Here is a 19,551-nt window from a genome sequence, read left to right on the forward strand (position 1 = left end):
ACACATATCCAGGGACACACACACATGCACACACACATACAGGAATATATACATACACTCCCTGATGAAGGAGTGAACACAGAACAAAGCAATCTGACTCTCAAGGTTGGAGACTAAAGGACACTAAGGCGGGGGCGGGGGGGGGGTGAGGGGGGGTGGCTTTTTATTAAAACGTCAAGAAGCTGCATTAGAAGAATCTAGGTTAACCCAAACCTTATATTGATGTATAAGACACAGTCTAAGGCTCCAGCACCAGATAAGAACAGCACGGGATTGCAGATTGTTCTTTTGATAAAGACTGAGCAATCATGGAAAACAAATTGGGCCTGGCACACAGGGCCGGGCTGCAGAAAAGGCCGACGCTTACAGGCCTCACCATTGTTGATCCCCAGTGGAAACCATTATCTAACTGTACAGGGCGGAGGCTAGCCATAATTGTTACACTCGCGGGTTTTTTTTTTTTAATCTCAAAATACCACTTTGGAAAGTAATACACAAAATCAGAGGATGACCTTTAAAAATTCTGTTTAATGCTTCCTTTGTAGCCCTTTCTTCCTTTCCTCCAGTTTCTCTGAGCTGTGATACTGAGTTGTCATAGTTTTCAAAAATATTTCCTTTTCAGCAGCCGAGTGAGGAGGAATACATCTGTGTATTTAATTGTAGTCAGTTCAGACGTGGTAGACTGAAGAACCTCTTTGGCGGTAATGAGACGCGCTGAGGCACAGAGCTCTTCTACTCGGAGACTTTGCCCTCGGTCGGGTTAGAAGACCATTGCCGCGATTTACACATTCTTCCTCAGGATCAGAGCTCGAGCCTGTCTTCTCAGGCAGCCACACCGCCGCTCCACCTCGCTGGCAAGGTTTCCCCTCTGTGTTCAGAAAACCAGCTCCTTCCTCTCTCTCTCTCCCTCCTCCTTGCTCCTTTCTTCCCTCTTGCCTTCTTCCCTTCCTTTCTTCTTTCACTCCCTCCCTTTCTCCCTGCTTCATTCGTTCATCAGAAAGGAATCGAATAATCTGAAATCACTGGAAATGATCTCTGCCTTCTAAGTGCACCTTCCCCACCTGCAATCTTGGTTCCTTGTTTTCAGGTCTCTGATACAGAGAAACAATTGCGTGAGCATTAAAGGTAAGTGTCATGCGGCCATTGAAGAGTAAGGACATGGACTCAGGCCAAATTTAAACCTCAATGCTACCACTTAGTAGCTATGTGATCTTGTACAAGTGCCTTAACCCCTGTGAGGGTAAATTTACTCATTTGTGAACGGGCATAATACAGCCAACCACTCAAAATTATAGTGAGGGTTAAATTGAACTCTCAGCAAAGTCTGTGGCTTAAAGTAAGGGCTCAATAACAACTAAGTAATAGTTGCTATGCCTAACCATCAATGATATACCAGGGATTAAGGCTCCATTAATACTGGCTGTCTTTAAGGGGAGTCTAGCTATGGCATGAAAAAGCTAGATAGTTGAACAATTCCAGAAAGGTCAGGGACTTCTCAGGGAGATGAAGAGATGAAGTTCCCTGAGGGAATGACTTCATCTCCACATTCTTGGCACCTGAAGCCATACCTGGACAGGACAGGTGCTCACTAAATATTAGGTGGGTGGATGGGTAGACAGTTGCATGCATGAATGAAAATGTGGAGAAGAGGAAAAGGACATTCTATTTAAAAAAAAATCTTTTAACATTTATTCATTTATGAGAGACAGAGAGCACAAGCAGGGTAGGGGCAGAGAGAGGGAGACACAGAATCTGAAGAAGGCTCCAGGCTCTGAGCTGTCAGCACAGAGCCCGACGTGGGGCTCGAACTCACAAGCTGTGAGATCATGACCCAAGCTGAAGTCAGACACTTAACTGACTGAGCCACCCAGGTGCCCCAAGGAAAAGGACATTCTAAAAAGAGGGCAAAGATACTGATTTAAGGAGAGCATTATGGTAATCACATAGCAGTCAGTGAAATTTGTCATTTTTTCCAGTTGTGTTCCAGGGACATGGTGGGATTATGCTTCCTAGACCATTTGAGGTGGGAGTGAGGCCATGAGTCTAGTCTGGCCAGACTTCTATAAATATAAGTGAGGTATGTGACTTCTAAGCCAGGACACTTAATCATCAATGCAAGACCCAGCAGATTTCCCTTTACCTCTGACAGATGACTTTCAATGGCATGGAACAGAACCCCTGCCAACTCATGATAAACACTTGGTGAGGGGGGAAATAAGCATGTGTTGTTGAGGGAGTGCTTGTTACTGCAACATGACTTAGCTTATGCTGACCACTACAAGCACAACAGCCTGTGAAAATCTAACGATAGAATCTGTTGTGTCTGGAATGTAGTTGAGAACACTACCATATAAGTTGGCACACACATGAGAAGGTTTATTTGGGGCCACCTTTGACTACCAAAAATGAAGAAATTGGTCAACATGTGTCCCAGGAGATCTTAATGTGTCAGCAATGGCTTGGTGCAACAAGGATGACCCTGCAAGGTCTGATCCCCTGCTTGTCCTTGCTCATCTCCCTGATCCAGCCTTGAAGAAAGGGAACCCTTGAAGCTCACAGATACATCACTTTGCATTTCCAGGAAGTTGTCTCTGTGGTCTCTCTCTTTCAGAAAGGTTCTCAGTCCCTTCACTCCCAAGGATTATGCCAGATGAAGTACCCTCCCTCCAAGGTGATGCAGTGTTATAGCTTAGGAGCAACAGCCAGAGACCCCCAAAACATACAATTCTTAAGCCCCGGGCCTAGCATGGCACCCGGTAATCTACCTGACATGCACTGAGTATTCATTCCCAGCAGAGGGTGGCAAGGACCACTTTTTCTCTGACCTGGTACTGCCAGGGAGAACTACATGGGACAATGTGGAAGGCCTGTCTTCTCATGTGGAGAGAGAAATCTGAGATATCATCAGAGTCCACTGCTAGTAAGTCTCTCTAGAGGTTATGCTGTTCATTTGATTTCTTCCAAACAGCAGTGAAGCCAGATCAATCTAGTCAGAAGAGAAATTGTCTGGTGTAGTTTTAAAAACATGGCAGCAAATTCTTGATACCCCTCCCATTGGGGGGTGGCAGGCTATGCGCCCTTTTCTTGAATTCGAGGGGGTTTGTGACTTCTTTGACCATTAGGGTATGGCAGCAGTGATGATGTGTGGCTCCTGAGACTGTCATAAAAGGCACATAGCTTCCCCCTCCTTTCCTCAAACATTCTCCCTCGGAGCCTTGAATCACCGTGAGAAAAATGCAATTGCTCTGAGACCACTGTGCTATAAGGAAGCTCAAACCACATACAGAGGATACCTGTAAGGGTTCCAGTCCAGTTCTAGAACTCTTAGCTGAGTTCTGCCTTCTAGTCATCCTAGCCCAGGGGCCACACATGTGAGTGAAGAAGCCTCCAGATGATTCCATCTGCTAGCTGAGGCCCCAGCCACAATGGAGCAGAGGCAACCCACCCCTGTCGTGCCCTGTCCAAATTCCCTATCCAGAGAATCTATGAGAGTAATAAAAATGGTTGCTATTGAAAGAATGAACTCACTCAGAGGAGTAAAATTGTGACTTGTCATGCAGCAACTGGAAACCAAAATAACCCTACAAGTTATGGTCCCAGCAATGCCATGTATGGAGAGCCCACATAACTTTTGTATCAGAGTAATGGGGAAAAAACATACGATTTAGGGTGGGAGGCTCTGGATTCAAACACTGTGTACAACCATGACCTGACTAGATATGGTCTTGGGCTGGTCACCCAGCCACTCTTCTTTTCATTCTTTTCCTTCCACAAGATGTGAATAATAACGATCACATAATGGCTTCCCCACAAGATTGTTAAAAAAAATAAATGAGAAGGTACAGCCTGCCAAGCCCTGTACAAATGCTCATTGCTGCTGTCAATAGAGTGAAGGAGGCCCTTTCTAAAATGCTTTTTTAGGTAAAGAACATAATCTTAAGCTATTTATGGAGAAGGGAGTGAGTTATACATGCACACACACACGTGTGTGCACGTACACACACACCCTTGGATGCCCTTTCTGAAGACAGTGGATTTCTCCAGAACAAAAGTCTAGAGCTACAGAGAAAACTGAAACACATCAATCTGGGTTTTTGTCTTTCTTTCTCTCAACATGCTCCTTTGGTACCAAAGTTTTAAAATTACACAATAGCTTCCAAATATCTAATCGCTAGATTTCTTCCTCCTAAGATTCCAGGTTAAAAATAGCTTAAATACACTTCTTCTGTCAGTCAAATCATAGGGTAGAAGATACTGTACCATTCTAAATATATAAGTTGAGAATATTTCTTTTTCCTGAAGAAAAATCCTCTAACATCTCTTGACTTCGCTGCCCTAGGGGCTTTGACAATCTATACCACGGGACCAGAAATCCTGAGTGTTTGTCTAGCTTCCAGATGCCAAGACCAAGGCCCCTGCCTGGCTCCACCCTGCACAGAGACAGCATTCAGGGGGAGGAAGCTCAAGAAAACTGGTTCTATTTTCCTCCTCTGAAGCCAGATGGCAGCAGTGTCTACCACCTCTCATATTATTGTCTAGCTCTCACACCATTCTCACGTTCGCTCATTCATTCACTCATTCACTCAACACGTATGGAATGAGTCCTTGTAATACCTACGCTGGGCCAGGTGAGGAGCTGCAGAACTAACCTGGAGGCTGCCTGCCCTCAGGGAGCACCAAGTCCTGTGAGGGACCAGGAGAGAGGATACTCTGCTGTACAGTGCGATGAATGCCACTTGAGTTCATGCTCACAAGGCACTGGGGACACAGAAGCAAGAGCTGCTGACATGCCTTTGCAGGGGACGACAGGGAGGGCTTAGTAGGGAAAGGAGCCACATGAACAGACCTGGAGCTGTACCAGTAGAGGAGAAAGAGAAGGGAGATCCAGAAGGAGGAAAGAGTGTGTCAGCAGCATTGATGACCAGACTCGGTTCTGGCAACCCCTGAGCATTGTCTGGCCAGAAGCATGAAGTGGGGCCTCAGGACATGGGTCTGGAGATGTAGTCAGGGGCCAGATTACTAAATGCCCTGGTGCTAAGGGGTGGGGAGAGGGAGTGTGTCAGACTTTATCCTGGAAGCAGTGGGGAGACCTGAAGAGTTTGGCACAGCCAGCCAGGGCCAGCGTTAGTTTGGGGAAACCCTTGGGGCAGCCATGGGGCAGATGCACAGAGTGGTCAGGACAGGAGCCAGGAAGACCAGAGAGGGCCCACCTGCCCTAGGGTAGGAGCAATGAAGAGAAAGGGAAGGCCCCAGAGATCTTCAGCAGCAGAATGGACAGAACCTGGTAGTTCAGTGGCTTGGGAAGGGGCAGGGGGAGTTCCACGGCGGAAGGAGGGAAAAGTGTGAACCTCCGACTTCTGAGACTCCACCAGCAGCCCTGGCTCCTCAGAAGGGGCTGATTGAGCCACAGGAGATGTGTGGATGCGGCAGAGATGCCAGGCTCCTCCAATATGGATCACACTGTCTGAGGCCTGGACACTGCAGGAAGGAAAACAGAGGACAGGGAGGATGCTGGGCAAGCCTCCTTCATTCCTTCCTCTGCAGGTAGAGCTATCCCGCCAGCCTGGCCTGGGGAGGCCGGATGCTCTCTTCCGAGCCCTGAAGGTTTCCCACATTCACTGGGGTCAGGCCTCGGCCTTTGTGCCTGGCACAAAGGGACAACCCAAGGGGCGCCAGAGGCATCTTGGGAGAATGGAAAACTCCTCCCTTCCATGGTGATTTAAGGAGGGAGGGAAGAGCAGCTGGGAAGGAACAGGAGAAACATAAGCAGGAAGAGCTACAGAAAATGAACCTGGTGGGGAGCATCTCACCCCGTAAGAGCAAAAAAAACCCACAAAAAACAAAAAACCAAAACCTCGGTGGGGGGAAACCCTCACCCTGTGCTTAAGAAGATGGGGAGAAACAGGGTGGGGACATGGGAGGGGACAAGCGGGTGTCCTGGTCACTGAAGAAAGGCTTGCCACCAACATTCTAGGCTCTGCTATCATTCCTGAGAAGGAAGCTTGAAAATGAGGGAAGAGGATTCAGGGGGAGTCACCATGGTGGAGGCCTCAGAGATGCTATTAGACAGATACAGGATGTAGGAGTCCATTCTGCCCAGGATGGCTCCTGCAGGCCATCCTGTCCCTCCCCAGAGCATACCTTTCCTGAAAGAAAACAGGCCAGGAGCTGGGGGGTGTTCTGAGGCATTCGCCTGTACATCTCAGGGCACTCACTGTGACAGCGCCATGACAACACGAAGCACAAGCCGAAAGTCTACACAGTGCTTTCCTCAGTGTAAGCTCCACTGTTAGCCGCCTCAAGCACCTCCACTCTTCCACTCTGTCAAGTTATGAAGGTGGGAATGCAGATGAAGAAGCTACAAACACATTTCTGCCTGTGGCGAAAGCATCCACAAAGTTTCAGTTGATAAACTGGGTCTCAACTAGGCTGAATGCCCTCTAAGACCTACATTTCAAAGTCAAAGGAGGTGCCCCAGGGTTCTCAAAGCTCCATCTGCTGTGAGGCTGGGTGCAAGCCCTGGAACAGATTTATCTGGGCTACTGTTTTTATTGGGATTGTTGTTTTTCTTAAGGCTTTGGTTAAAAGTTCTGCAGGTGTAAATGGCAAGCCCTAACCTTTCTTTCCGCGTAAGCACTGTTATTGTAGATTGCGATTTTACAGAAAAGGTTGTTTAGGCAAGTATATGTGGCTTTGTGGAAGAAACGCCCTGGCCATTAAGAGGCTCATAGGCACACAGAGGAGGAGAGGGGGTGACCTGTGGAGACAGTGACCCCTAGACTGAAATGTGAAAATGAGGAGCAGTCAGCCAGGTGAAAAAGGAAGCAAAATTGTTCTGCAACAAAATCCAGACAATGTTAGACTTGGCAAGCAGGTTCCATGTCATCTCAGGATGGTCTGATCACCTTTCAACTTTCCTGCGAATTGGCCCTGCCCAATGCTGCCTTTACTGAGCCAGGGGGAAAAGGCTGTTCTGCATTTGCCAGAGGGCCTGCCAGGCTTCAGTGCCTAGAGGGGCTGCTGTACCAACCCAGGAATGTCCTCGGCCCCTCTGCCCTGCCCCTGCCTGGGAGACTGGGTCAGATGAGATGTGGTGAGGCTGCTGTTCTCCTGGCCCCTTCCATGGAGCTTTGAACCCATGTGGGGAAGGGGTGGTCACAGTTCATGGCTGCACAACCCAAGAAAGCAGAGCAGGTCAGACCTGGTGACAACCAACCAGTCCATCCAGAAGATCCACCCCCGACCATGGGAATCAGGACCTTCAGCTATAGATTATCTTACTTCCCTGCCTTTATTTTCTCTTAATCCAACATCCTCATCTATTCCATTTATTTTCTCAGTTTATTTATATATATCCAGCCTCATTCCCCAAAAAGATTCAATGCAGCCTGCATGTGCAGACCCATGTGCACATACAACCATCCCAGTAGGCAAGATGTTGCCTTTCTTCCCCCTCATCCTGCTCTCTTAGATCTTTCTACTACTCCATCTTTACAGATAGTTTTTTTAGCCCACTGCCCTTTGCCAACTGTAATTTACTGCTATAATGTTATCTTACCCCTAAAGCAAGCTGTAAATAATATGATCTGCATCCTGAGGTTATTGGGAGGATTGAATGAGATGATATAGGCAAGGCCCTCAGCACAGGGCCAGGCACACAGCAAAGGTGTCAGGTCAGTATGTGCTACATGTGGGAATAGAGGAGACAGTCCATGGAACCCATCTCTGATGGGTTCACAGCAGAAGCTGTGGCCTCACCAGCAAATTCCCACTGCTGTTCTCCCCTAGCCTGCCCCTTACTCATTATGGCCTTGTAAGTCTGCCTTGTGTGTGCTCACTCTCTGTACATGCTCTTTAACTTTGTCCTCTAACCCAGGCCAGTTTGCGAGGCCTCCCCCTGCCAGGACTCTCTGCCCCCACACTTGGGCCTGTGGAGGGGAGGGAAGCCCTGACCCACAGCTCATTAGATGTGGCATCAGAGGTCCCTAGGCTCTCTGAGTTTCCGGAAAAGAGTTTCCAACATCGACTCCTAACTCAATAGAACAAAGTCAACAGCCCTGGAAACAGCTTTCTTCCTACATTTAAAAATAAGATCATGAAAAGTTCCCCAGAAAAATCAATTCTGACTTTTTAAAACTCCAAATCAATATGATGTGTGAAAGTTCTCATTAAGACAGAAGTGGAGGAGGTCAGAGAAACCAGGAGAATCAAAAAGGAAGAGATGGAGAGAAGGGAAGACAAGAGAAAGAGGGAGGCTGGCTGGTGGCTGGGAGAAGAGTCAAAAAGGGAGAAGGAAGAAGGACAGAGATGTGCAGGCACCACGCAGGAGCAGCTCCACCAGCAGGGAGCAGGCCACGAAGAGGAATGGGGCTGCTGTTCTTCAGGGGCGGACAGTCTGCCTCGGCCCCTTGTGGGGTGGGGGACAGAGAGGACAAGGAACAAACAGGCAAAGTGCTGGGAAGACAGGTGGGGACAAGTAAGTCTGTCCAGTTAACAGCTGGAGAGGGAATCCAAAGCTCTTCATAGACGAGGCAGAAGTTCCAGTGGGCCTTGAAAGGTTGATGACACTTCAAAGTGCAACTGCTGAATTGAAGGGGGAAGGTTCCACAAGCTACATGAGAGGGCTGGCAAACAACAGCCACGGCGAATGTGTGTTCAATGCTCCCTGAGAGCCAGCAGGGTCCCAAGTACATCTCGAGCACTGGTTCACTCCATTCTCACAATCGCCCTAGGAAGTAGTTACTATAATGCCCATTTTACAGCTGAGGAAACTGAGGCACAGGGAGGTAAGGTTACCTATCCAACATCATACGGCAGTAGCAACAGAGTTCAAACCCAGTGGTCCAGCCCCAGAGTGTACACTCTTAACCAAGCTGAGTTTGGGGCCTGTGTGCCAATACGTGTGCCTGTGTGCACTCTTGGCTTCTTGCCTGAGAACGTGCCACATAGCAGTGGGGAGCTGTCACAGTTTGACCCGGACTTAGGAAGATGTGTCTGGAGACAGGAGGTGAATGCAGAGTCCTGGTGGGGAGGGGTTTGGACGGACACCATTGCTACAGGCAAGGTCTCCATCAAGAAAAAAAGATAAAGGCAGAGATGGGACAGGCCCTCCAGCCCAGAGGCAGCTCTAAATCATTCTATGGTATCTCTGAAGACTATCCCCTTAGCCAAAACACCAACTTTCCCCGGCCTTGGGATCATCCCTTCGGCAGATGTGCTTCTCTGTGGTTTTTCCAAGGCAGACGACGCTTTCTAGCATGTCACGAAGGGATAAGGCACACCTTCCCACTCAGGCCATGAAGCCTGGAACTGCAGGGGTTTCTTCTAGGGGTCAGTATTCAGAAATGTTTTCTCTCCACATTCTTTGGCCACCCTCACCCCACCCCACCCCTAGCACTCCTGGGCATTATTTCAATTCTGCTCAGAGGATTCCTTCCGAGGACCACAATACAGGCAAAGAGAGCTTTGCTCAGCTCCCCTCCTACTGCGAGATCTGCAGTTGACTCTCCCAGAGTAAAGAAGCAGAGAAGGGCGCCTGGGTGGCCAGTCAGTTAAGCGTCCGACTTCAGCTCAGGTCACGATCTCACAGTTTGTGGGTTTGAGCCCCGCGTCAGGCTCTGTGCTGACAGCTCAGAGCCTGGAGCCTGCTTCAGATTCTGTGTCTCCTCTCTCTGCCCCTCCCTTGCTTGTGCTCTGACTCTCTGTGTCTCTCAAAAATAAATAAATGTTAAAACATTTTTAATTAAAAAAAAAAAAAAGAAACAGAGAGCTAGGCTGGGCCTTGCCTGGTGCCTTGAACGTTGGTCAGTCAACCCTGCCCCTCACCATCATGTTCCCCCCTTCCCTGCCCAGGAAGGTAAGGGAGCCAGCCAACACAGCCAGAGAAAGCTGTCCCTTTGTTGTGTGCCTGGCCTTAGAAGAGGCTGGGGGCCCTGTGTCAGAAGAGGGTGTGGTGGGGCGAGGCCTCTACAGCATGACACATTCCCCACACCCAGGGAAGGAGACTGATTGCTCCAGCAGCCCCCAGCTCAATCAGGCACCAGATTTAAATCTGTCCTCTGAATCTGACTCCCTATGTCTCTGTTGGTGGAGCACCCACCCTGGCTCTCAGTGGGTGGTGGCACCCACCCACCTTGCTCTAGAGAGAGCAAGAAGAGGAGTCAGACCATGCTCCCCTGAGATGGAGGACGCAACCAACCTGGGATGAGCAAGTGCATGAGGGACAGGCCCTCCCAGACTCAGAGGCCCAGCAGGGTTGTCACAGACAAGTATGGAGACCATCCGGCCTCATTCCCATTCAAAAAAGGGCTCAAATTCACACTCAGTGACACATACTCACAGACTGAAATGAGAAATCCATACAACTTAAAACTGTATCGCATTATCCAAGCAGCCTGCCTCTGGGCACTGGACATGAATACGTTTTATGAATCCTGCAAGTATCTTCTTAGAGCATAACATAGAGTATTGCAATTTTTGTGTTAAAAGCATTTATTTGTGGAAAGCAAACATTTAAGTCATGCCACAATTTTTGTAATCCTGTTTTGACTTCACCTCTTTAAACACACGTGTGCGCACATGCACATCCATTGAGAAAGACTTAAAGACCTAGGCACTCTTCAGCTACAAAGCCCTGCACACAGCTTTGGCTCATAGCAAGGATGCTCTGAAGGGGAAGGGAGGGGAAGGGAGGGGAAGGTGAGGGGGGAGAGGCTGCCTCTCCTGGGGCAGGTCTTCTGGGAGGAGCCATGGGAGAAAGGTGTAGCCAAGGACTGGTACACACTGGCAAGAGGAAATTCCCAGACACTGCTGGCTTCTGTTCTGTTCTGTAATTAAGACCTCTGTTTAAGCTGGTAACACTTAAAAAAAAAAAAAAAAAAAAAAAAAGACAAAAGAAGATATTTCAACCAGATCTGCTTGGGCTTCTTTTCTGTGAATTATTACAAGTGTTAATGGGTGTCTTCATTAAAGTATTATTTATGAAACATTACAACTTGGGTTCCCCCACCCTCACAGGTCTGATGACTCACAATCAGCAGCTCCTCCCACTGAAGTGAAACAAATTTATGAAAAGGGAAAATTAGCCGGCTTGGTCCATCCAGTGGTGGAAATGAGAGAAATTGGAGACAACGTGGGTTTGCTTTTCTGGGAACAAACACGGTATGTGACCAGATTCCAAACAGGCCAGGAGCCTTAGCTGTTCAGAGATCATCAAAGAGCAGGACTAGCTGAACAGAGGGCTGTCTGCCAGGACCTGCTGGACCTGCAGGGGACCAGTTTAGGGTGGGGGGTGGAGTGGCATCTAGGGGGCTGGCTTCTCTGCAGCAAGAAAGGGAAAGGACCAGCGCCTTCTGTAAATGCTTCCCACCAGCCCTCACCAGCCCTCACCAGCCAGGTCCTAACAGACACAGAGGCAGCCCTCCCATCAAGGTCGTCTAGAGCCCTCCCCCGACTCACTCAAAATTAACATTCACTTTAAGGACGGTGTGTTTGCTGTGCCAATGCTAGCTTCAAGTGCCCAGCTGGCCCCCTCCCCACTCAGCTAACCACACTGTTGCCCCCAAGCTACCTGATAAAGAAATTCCAGAGCAGGCCCCAGGGAAATGCAAGGGCATGCATCCACTCCACCTGTTACTGGAGAAGCCCAGGGCACAGTGATGTTGGAACTCAGGGTAGGGACAGAATAAAGAGGAAGGTTCCATTGCAGGGGGACAGGAATCCACTCAACTCTGCATCCCAGTTTATTTAATCTGCACTTTCTTTTGGGATCTCCATATCTTTGCACTGTTTGCTTCTCGGATTCCCTGGGCCTCTCACTTGATAAGTTGAGCCTCTTCGCTGGAAATGAAGCACTATTAGCCAGTTGAAAACCTCAATTCTAGCTGGCTTTGCTGCCTAAACAGCTTTCCCTGCTTGCCCCCTGCTCTGCCAACCGCCTCATCTCTGAGTTGCTTCTCACACCCAGGATTGAGGGCTGATTAGAATTTAAGATAATTTTCCCAGGGCATTAGAGTGCTTTCTTTCTTTCAAGGAGCATAAGGGATAAAGCTTAAGTTTCAAGGAACAAATACGTTAAGACTGAGAGGGAAAAAGGTTTAATTGCTTAAATTCTTATTTATCTCAAACAATATGGTGGGCGGGTGGGTAAGACAAGACCTCAGAGTGGAGTGTTAACTTTGACAAACCTGTTCTGCCTGATGAATGTGTGAGACAGGGAGGCCTGTGCTTTCTCCCTCTGCAGCCATGTGCCCTAGGCGGGCCCCAGCCTCTTCGGGCACCCCACACTTACCGACCACTCAGGAAACATCCATTCACAAGCAACCCCCTCCCAGCACGCACTCAAATATCCTTGCCCTCATGCAGCCTGCATACCAGTGAGATGGTGTACCCAGTAAGTAAGCAAGCTGCACACTATGTCACAGACAATAAGTGCTATGGAGAAAAATAATGCAAGGTAGTGGAGATGGGAGGGCTGTTAAGGGCAGCCCACACTGTGAGGAAGGCGGGGCCCACATTTGGAGGGGCGGGGCCCACACTGTAAGGTGGGCGGGGCCCACAGTGCGAGGAGGGCGGAGCCCACACTCTGAGTGGGGTGGTCAATGTAGGGATCACTGAGAAGGTAATATTCAAGTAAAGGCTTGGAGGAGGTGAAAGAGCCATCACCACAGCTCTCTGTTGTTGGTATAAGTGGACATCAGAGACAAAACTAATAAAAATAAACCTGAATCTGAATCTCATACTTTAAATAAAGACTAACTCAAAATGGTCACAGACATGCATTTGGATCATAAAACTGTAAAACTTTTAGGAGATTAACATTAGGAGAAAACCTTTGTGATCTCGGGTTAGGCATGGAATTACTTTCCTGGACATGCCACCAAAAGTATGATCCATAACCTGGATCAATTGAAAAAGTAATTAGTTGGACACACTGAGAACAAAAATGAATAAATTCTCCAGACAATGGAGTATTATTCAGCTTTTAAAAGAAATGAGCTGTCAAGCCATGAAAAGACGTAAGGAAACCTTAATACATATTATTAAGTGAAAGAAGCCAACGTGAAAAAGCTACATCCTGTTATATACCTGTATAACACTCTTGAAAAGCCAAAACTATGGAGACGGTAAAAATATGAGTGGTTGCCAGGGGTTAAGGAAAAGGGAAGGATGCATTGGTGAAGTACAGAGGATTTTTAGGGCAGTGAAACTACTCTGTGTGATACCATAATGGTGGATCCTGGATACATACCATTATACATTTGTCCAAATTCATAGTAGGTATAACACCACAAGTGAACCCTAATGTGAACCATGGACTCTGGGTGATTATGAAGCAGCCGTGTAGCTCATGGATTGTACCAGTGTATCACCATGGCGGGGGGTATTGAAATGGGAGAGGCCATGCATATGCAGGGGCAGGGGTCATGTGGAAAATCCTGGTACCTTCCCCTCAATCTTGCTATGATGAATCTAAAGCTTCTCTAAGAAAACAAAGACTTCAATAAAAAAGATTAATGGATAAATTGGATTTCATCAAAATTGAAAATGTTTTGTGAAAGACACCATTAAAAGAAAGAAGAGACAAGTTACAGAATGGAAGAAAATATCTGCAAACAATATATTCACATATTCAACAAAAAGACCTGTATCTAAAATATGTAGAGAAATCTTGAAACCCAATAGTAAGAAAACAAACAGCCTAATTAAAACTAGGGCAAACATTGTGAATAGACACTTCACCAAGGAGGATAAACAAATGGCAAATAAGCACATGAAAGATACTCAACATCATTATTCACTAGAGAAACACAACTAGAAACCACCATGAGATATCAAGACACATCTAATAGAATGGCTAAAATAACAAATACTGATCATACCAAGTGCTGCAAAAGACGCAGAAAAATTGCTGTGGTATTGCAAAATGGAACAGGCACTGAAGATCAATCTGGCAGTTGAACACATAGTTTCTATGTGGCCCAGCAATCCCTCTCAGGTATCTGACCTAGAGCAATGAAAATGTATGTCTACACAAAAACCTGCCCATGAATGTTTACAGCAACTCTATTCATGATTACCCCAAACTGGAAATGATCCAAGTGTTTTTCAACAGGTGAATGGATAAACTATGGTACAGGATGGAATACTACTCAGCAACAAAAAGCAACAAACCAGTGACATAAGCAACAGCTTACGTGAATCTCACAGGCATTATGCTAAGTGAAAGAAGCCAGTCTCAAAGGTTTCCTATATCACTCCATGTAGAAAGATGACACAACGGGATGCAGAATCACTGATAGCAGGGGGTGGGGTGGGAGGAGGCAGTGACCATAAAGCAACACCATAAGGCAGTTCTCTGTATTCTGATTTTTAGGGTGGTTACACAAATCTGTGCATGGACTAAAATTCATAAAACTTTCCACCAGAAGAAGTCACATTTTCTGTATGACAATTTTTAATGAAATTTAAAGTCACAGAAAATTAAAAAAAATACTAACTTTAAAAAAGGATTTAATCTTGCAGTGGCAAACTGGGCAAACTCACATCCATTTATGACTAGATGGGTGGCTTCCATTGTCTTCAGCAACTCTACTTTAAAATGTTTCATGTACCCAGGACTCAGATCATGCCATCTAAGCCTTCCTAATATTTATGGGATCTCTGTACATTTCCCACATTCTTCACACAGTCCTCACATCTCAAAGGAACCAGCAGAAAATTATCCTTGGGCTTATTTAATAGCAAAAATTTTGGTAACATCAGCATCCATTTCTGAACCCTTGCAATGTGCCAAGGTCTTTCTTTGCTGAGCTCCGCACAGGCAGATTATCATACAGTCTTCACAGCAAGACTGAGCCCTGTGTTAAACCATCACTTAATGGGGAACAATGCTGAGACCCAGAGATACCACTCTGCTAACAAACACAAAGCTCGGATGGAAAAACCCAAGCTTTCCTGTCACCGGCTCTTAACAAGGCCCCATCCACGGCTGTTTCCTCAATGGCTTTGGTGGCTTGGCCTAGTTGCATGGTGTGTGGACTCCTGCCCTGCTTTCCCTGGAGGGGTCCTCGGACGGGGCTAAGACGGGCTGCACTGGGCTCCCGGGGAAGCACCCCTGTGTGCTAGAGACAGGTGCACTGAGTATGGACCCATGAAAAGTTCGTTTGGGGACATCATCTGAGAGTCCAGGGATATTCCCAGCAGTTAAAGAGAGGTCTTTCTGTCTTTGCGTGTGTAGCCATCACCTTAAACAGCCCAGTGGAGGAAGAATGAACTAATTATAATCCATCTTTCCAGGTTCTATTGCCTTTTCCTCTCCTCCTCCCTGACTAGTTAGTAACCAGTGTGTATCCTGATGAGACTTCCATGTTCCTGTTCTCACTTGTTCACATTCACAAGAAATCAGAAAATCACCTCATTCTTAAGATGCACAGGGTAGTTACATCCAAATCTTTCCTTATCTGCATCATCCGTCCTTTAAGTTTATACCTGGAAAAACTGCATCTCTACAGAGGCCTAGTCATGCAGTAACCCTCCCAGGGATGATGAGTGAGTGAGCCTGGCTGAGTAAAGATGGAAAGGGTCTGTTCTAAAGCCATGGCAAAACTTCCCAGCAGATGGCCCCAGGCCTGGCTGAGGTGATATGTCCAGAACCTTCCATGAGTGAAGGATGGATTCCCAGAGCTCAGGGTTGGAGCAGCATCCTGTTCTAACCCCAGCTACGCTCAGGCAGCCAACACATCAGCACCACGCATCAGGCTGCTCCTTCCAATTTAACAACATGGGTCTGGGAAAAGAAATCACCTGGTGAACCAAGAACAGGAAAGAGTAGGGTGGAAAAAAAAAAAAGCCTTGACAGAGAGTCTGGATTTGTCCGGGGATATTTTCCCAGCTCGGGCTTCCTGATGACTCAGCTGCTCCTGCGTGGGGAAGCTCTCCCTCAGCCAGCACTGCCTGGGAGATGAAGCCAGTGATTTCCCACTAGCTATCAGCCAGGACAAAAATTACCAATAAAAGGATACACTTAAATGTCCCCCCAGTAGAGACTATTGTTTACTGGGCTATTGAGGGAGTGAAAATATCAGAGCAAAGGTCAGTGGACACCAGCAGTGGGAGTTTACAAAAAACTCTGTCATTTCTTATTTCTTCCCCTTCTTTGGTGAGAAGTTAAGACAAAGCCCCTCTGCCACTCTGAAGAAGAAGCTTTGTTGCTTATTTTGTCAAAATATCCCTCCGAAGCCCCTCAGCGCCCCTTCATCCTTCCCCGACTGGCTCTTACCAGCGGGCTGATTTGCACGGGGGCCGCCTCTCCGCTGTACCCCCTTCCAGGCTCACGCTCATTCTCTTGCTCTAATTAGCAACTGCTTTTTTTATTTTTGTATGCACGTTCAAAGACAGAGAGCGAGGAGGAGAGTGAAAGGGAGAAAGCAAAGGTCTCTGTGAAAGGAGAGAGCAGATGGCTTCTCCCTCGCCCCCTCTGTGTACCCGGGCCCCCGTGTTGGCAAACAGCACACAATGTCTGTCTACAGAGCTCTTTGTGGGCTATGAAGGAGGGGCCGGCACACAGCTACAGGCAGGAAAGGAGTCTGTGGGGAAGGCCTGAAAAGGCCCGGCCCCTGGGAGAAGCCAGGGTAGGGAGGGGATGGAGACCATCAACCCATGGGATGGATATCCAGGAGCAACACTGCCCCCTCCTCCCGGCCCAGAAGGAAGTGGCTGTATGGATATTCAGTTGGCTTGCGTACTGATGTGTTATCAGTTCTCTGGATAGCAAAGCCATTGCCCCCAGAGCTGCAGAAGGTCCTGGAGGGAAGGGGGATCTACTGCTCACTCTTGCATTGTCAGTCCCAAATAACTGACTTTCTATTAGAAGAAATTCTTAGGTGAGTGGGCAGAGGTACCCACAAAGCAGGAGTGGCGGCGTCAACCCCAAAGGCTGAAATCAATCACTCTGATTGGGAAAGTTAAATTCAACAATGCACAGCTTTGGTTACTGGTTTTTAACTCGTAGCTGGATTGAAAGATTTAAAAAATGTTAGGGGAAAAAAAAAGGGGAGCTTAAAAGAATTCTCAAAAGGGGAGAATAATAAAAAAATGGGGTTGAAAAGCTAAAAAAAAAAAAAAAATAGGAATATGCTCCAGAAAAATACAGAAATGAGCACAGAGAAGCAGGGCATTCTACAAAGACACTTAAAAAAAAAAGCTATTGTTCTTTTTAATGAATGGTCTCATTATCAGCATGTGTGACTATATATTAGTAATTCTGATGACAAAAATCACTCTTGTAATATTTGCAATCAATTTCAATGATAAACATTGATTTCTTCCATTTTACTACATGAAAGAACTCATTTTTATTGTAGTTTGCATGTAAACAGTTTCCAAGGGAAAAAAATAAAAACAGTGAATGGAAATAACCATCCATTCATTAAACTTCTACCAATGAAATGTGTTTCTCTTTTCTTCCTTTTTGAATCAAGTCCAGAGAGAAGACAGACAAGAGAATAGAGTCAATGGACGAAAAGAAAAGAAAACAGGGAGACCAACTTGGCCAAAGATGCAGAGAGGAAGACAAACAGAACCAGCAGGAAAAGAAAAGCCCCACGTCACAAGGACCTCCACATTCAGATCAATGCAGGCATGTGTGTGATAGACCCAAAAACCAAATAGAAACCCTCAAATCGCCTAATTCCCAGAACAGGCAAATTTTTGCCAAGTTCATGATTTGGCAGAGTTCTTGCATATTCCATACAATTTCAATGAGAAGCTGTATCCATCTTGTTCTAAGAGCAGATTGTCATTTTCCACTTGAAATACACACGTTGCACTGACCTTATGTCCTCTGTCAAACTGAGACATTGTCACCAACTTTTAGTGAAAGGGTTTCATAATGTATGGGCTTTTGGCCATTCTGTTGATTTTGTTCTGTGTGTGTGTGTGTGTGTGTGTGTGTGCGTTCGTGTGTGCGTACAGCGTGTCACTATATTGGACAACAGACAGACAAGGCCTCTGCCATCACTGGTTACTTCCTCCATCTGGTTCTGCCATCATCACCTCTATAAGCACATGCCTTGTCAGCGACTCCGCATGGTTCCTGCCCAGTTTCTACGGAGCTTACACTACTCAGTGCAGCTAGGATGTTTTCTTACACATGCAAAGCCTTTCTTCTTCCTCAGCTCTCACCCTGATTCCACAAATTTTGTTTTCAATGCATTTTGTTTTGTTCTCATTAAACAGATGACACACAGCGGGCATTTGGGACACAGAGACACAGCAAGCATGGCCCTGCCCATGAGGAGCTTGGGAAGTAGGTGACAGAGATTGAAAGGCTAGGTGGAGGACAGAGGTGGAGGGGTTCAACTTCAAGCACGGTCCCTCCACGGATCTCCTGGGTCATCCGTAACCAATGGGAAATGCATATCAAATTGATGGGTTTTCCTTGGGTCCCTTAGTGAAGGATTATATCACAGTCCAAATGGGATGCTGAAGGCCCAACCCCCACCACAAATCACAGTTCTGCCCTGTGGGAATCTCTCTCTTCTCCAGCTGGGGGTAGGGAGTGAGGAGAGGAAGAGTAGAGAATAGCAGTTATCAGCCAGGCCCCAGAGTCCTACATTGTATGACCTTGGTAAAGTTACTTAGCTTCTTTGTGCCTTGGTATCTTCAACTGAAAAATGAGGTTGATAATCATATGTACCTCATAGGGCTATTGTAAGGATTTAAGAGATAATGCACGAAAAGAATTAGGCAGAGCATCTGGTACATAGTGAGTTCTCTGCAAATAATAGCCCCGCTGTATTAGTGCTTCAGGCAAGCTGGAAGCCAATCCAGAAAGGTTTGCTCCCTACCCAAATGATAGCCATCACCATGATCTGACAGTGAATGGTGAGACTGCCCAGAAGATTATATAAGGTGCTTCCTTAGCCCAGGTACACAGGGCAAATCAGCATTCTTACCACACATCAGTCATTTTGCATCCCATCTTCATTGCTTTTTGCCACATCTATGTACCAGGTTTTTAGTCTATTAGCTAAGTTATTATTTTTCTTTAAGTTGACTCATTTAACCTGAATGTATTTATTTTCACAGAAAATAACAGAAAAGTGAGGAAGGAAGCAGGGGAGAGAAAAGGGAGGGGCAGGGAAGGGAGAGGAGAGCACAGGTGGGGAGGGGAGCAGACAAGAGAGGAGGGGCGACTGAAACAAGGAAGGGAAAAAGGAAGTCCCTGGTCTCAGAGAGAAAGAAAACCCGCAGAGTTGGAAGACAAAAGCCACAGAGAGAAGGAGGCAGTGAGCAGCCACCCAGGGCTAAGATCAGGCTTGCTGGTAGAAGCAGGGCCAGGGCTTCAGCAGGGCTGCAGGATTTAGCTCTGGCCTGGGGAGTAGATGCCTGGTCAGTGGCAGGACTGACACTGCTGGACAGCTCTGCTGAGGGTGGGTTGGTGCAGAAGAAACAAAGAGGAGGGTGGGGCAGGTGAGGGCTGAGCACTGGTGATTTAGGAAGGGGCAGCTGAGGGGGAGCCACCAGGGTGTGCTGAAACCCTAAGCCCCA

At 47.1% G+C, this 19,551-nt stretch overlaps 1 protein-coding gene and 1 long non-coding RNA gene across 4 annotated transcripts in view; one reads left to right on the forward strand and one right to left on the reverse strand.

The window, feature by feature from the left end:
• The window catches only part of EPHB1 (EPH receptor B1), a 430,500-nt gene that overhangs the window by 238,714 nt on the left and 172,235 nt on the right, over positions 1-19,551 (reverse strand). The window lies entirely within an intron of this gene.
• Positions 1,088-17,764, forward strand: LOC144612784 (uncharacterized). The gene is made up of 3 exons (XR_013549851.1): positions 1,088-1,125; positions 11,017-11,160; positions 17,481-17,764. It is a non-coding gene; the product is annotated as an uncharacterized LOC144612784 (long non-coding RNA).

This window comes from Panthera onca, chromosome C2 (genome assembly GCF_046562875.1).
Source record: "Panthera onca isolate mPanOnc1 chromosome C2, mPanOnc1 haplotype 2, whole genome shotgun sequence".
Classification (NCBI taxonomy): Eukaryota; Metazoa; Chordata; class Mammalia; order Carnivora; family Felidae; genus Panthera; species Panthera onca.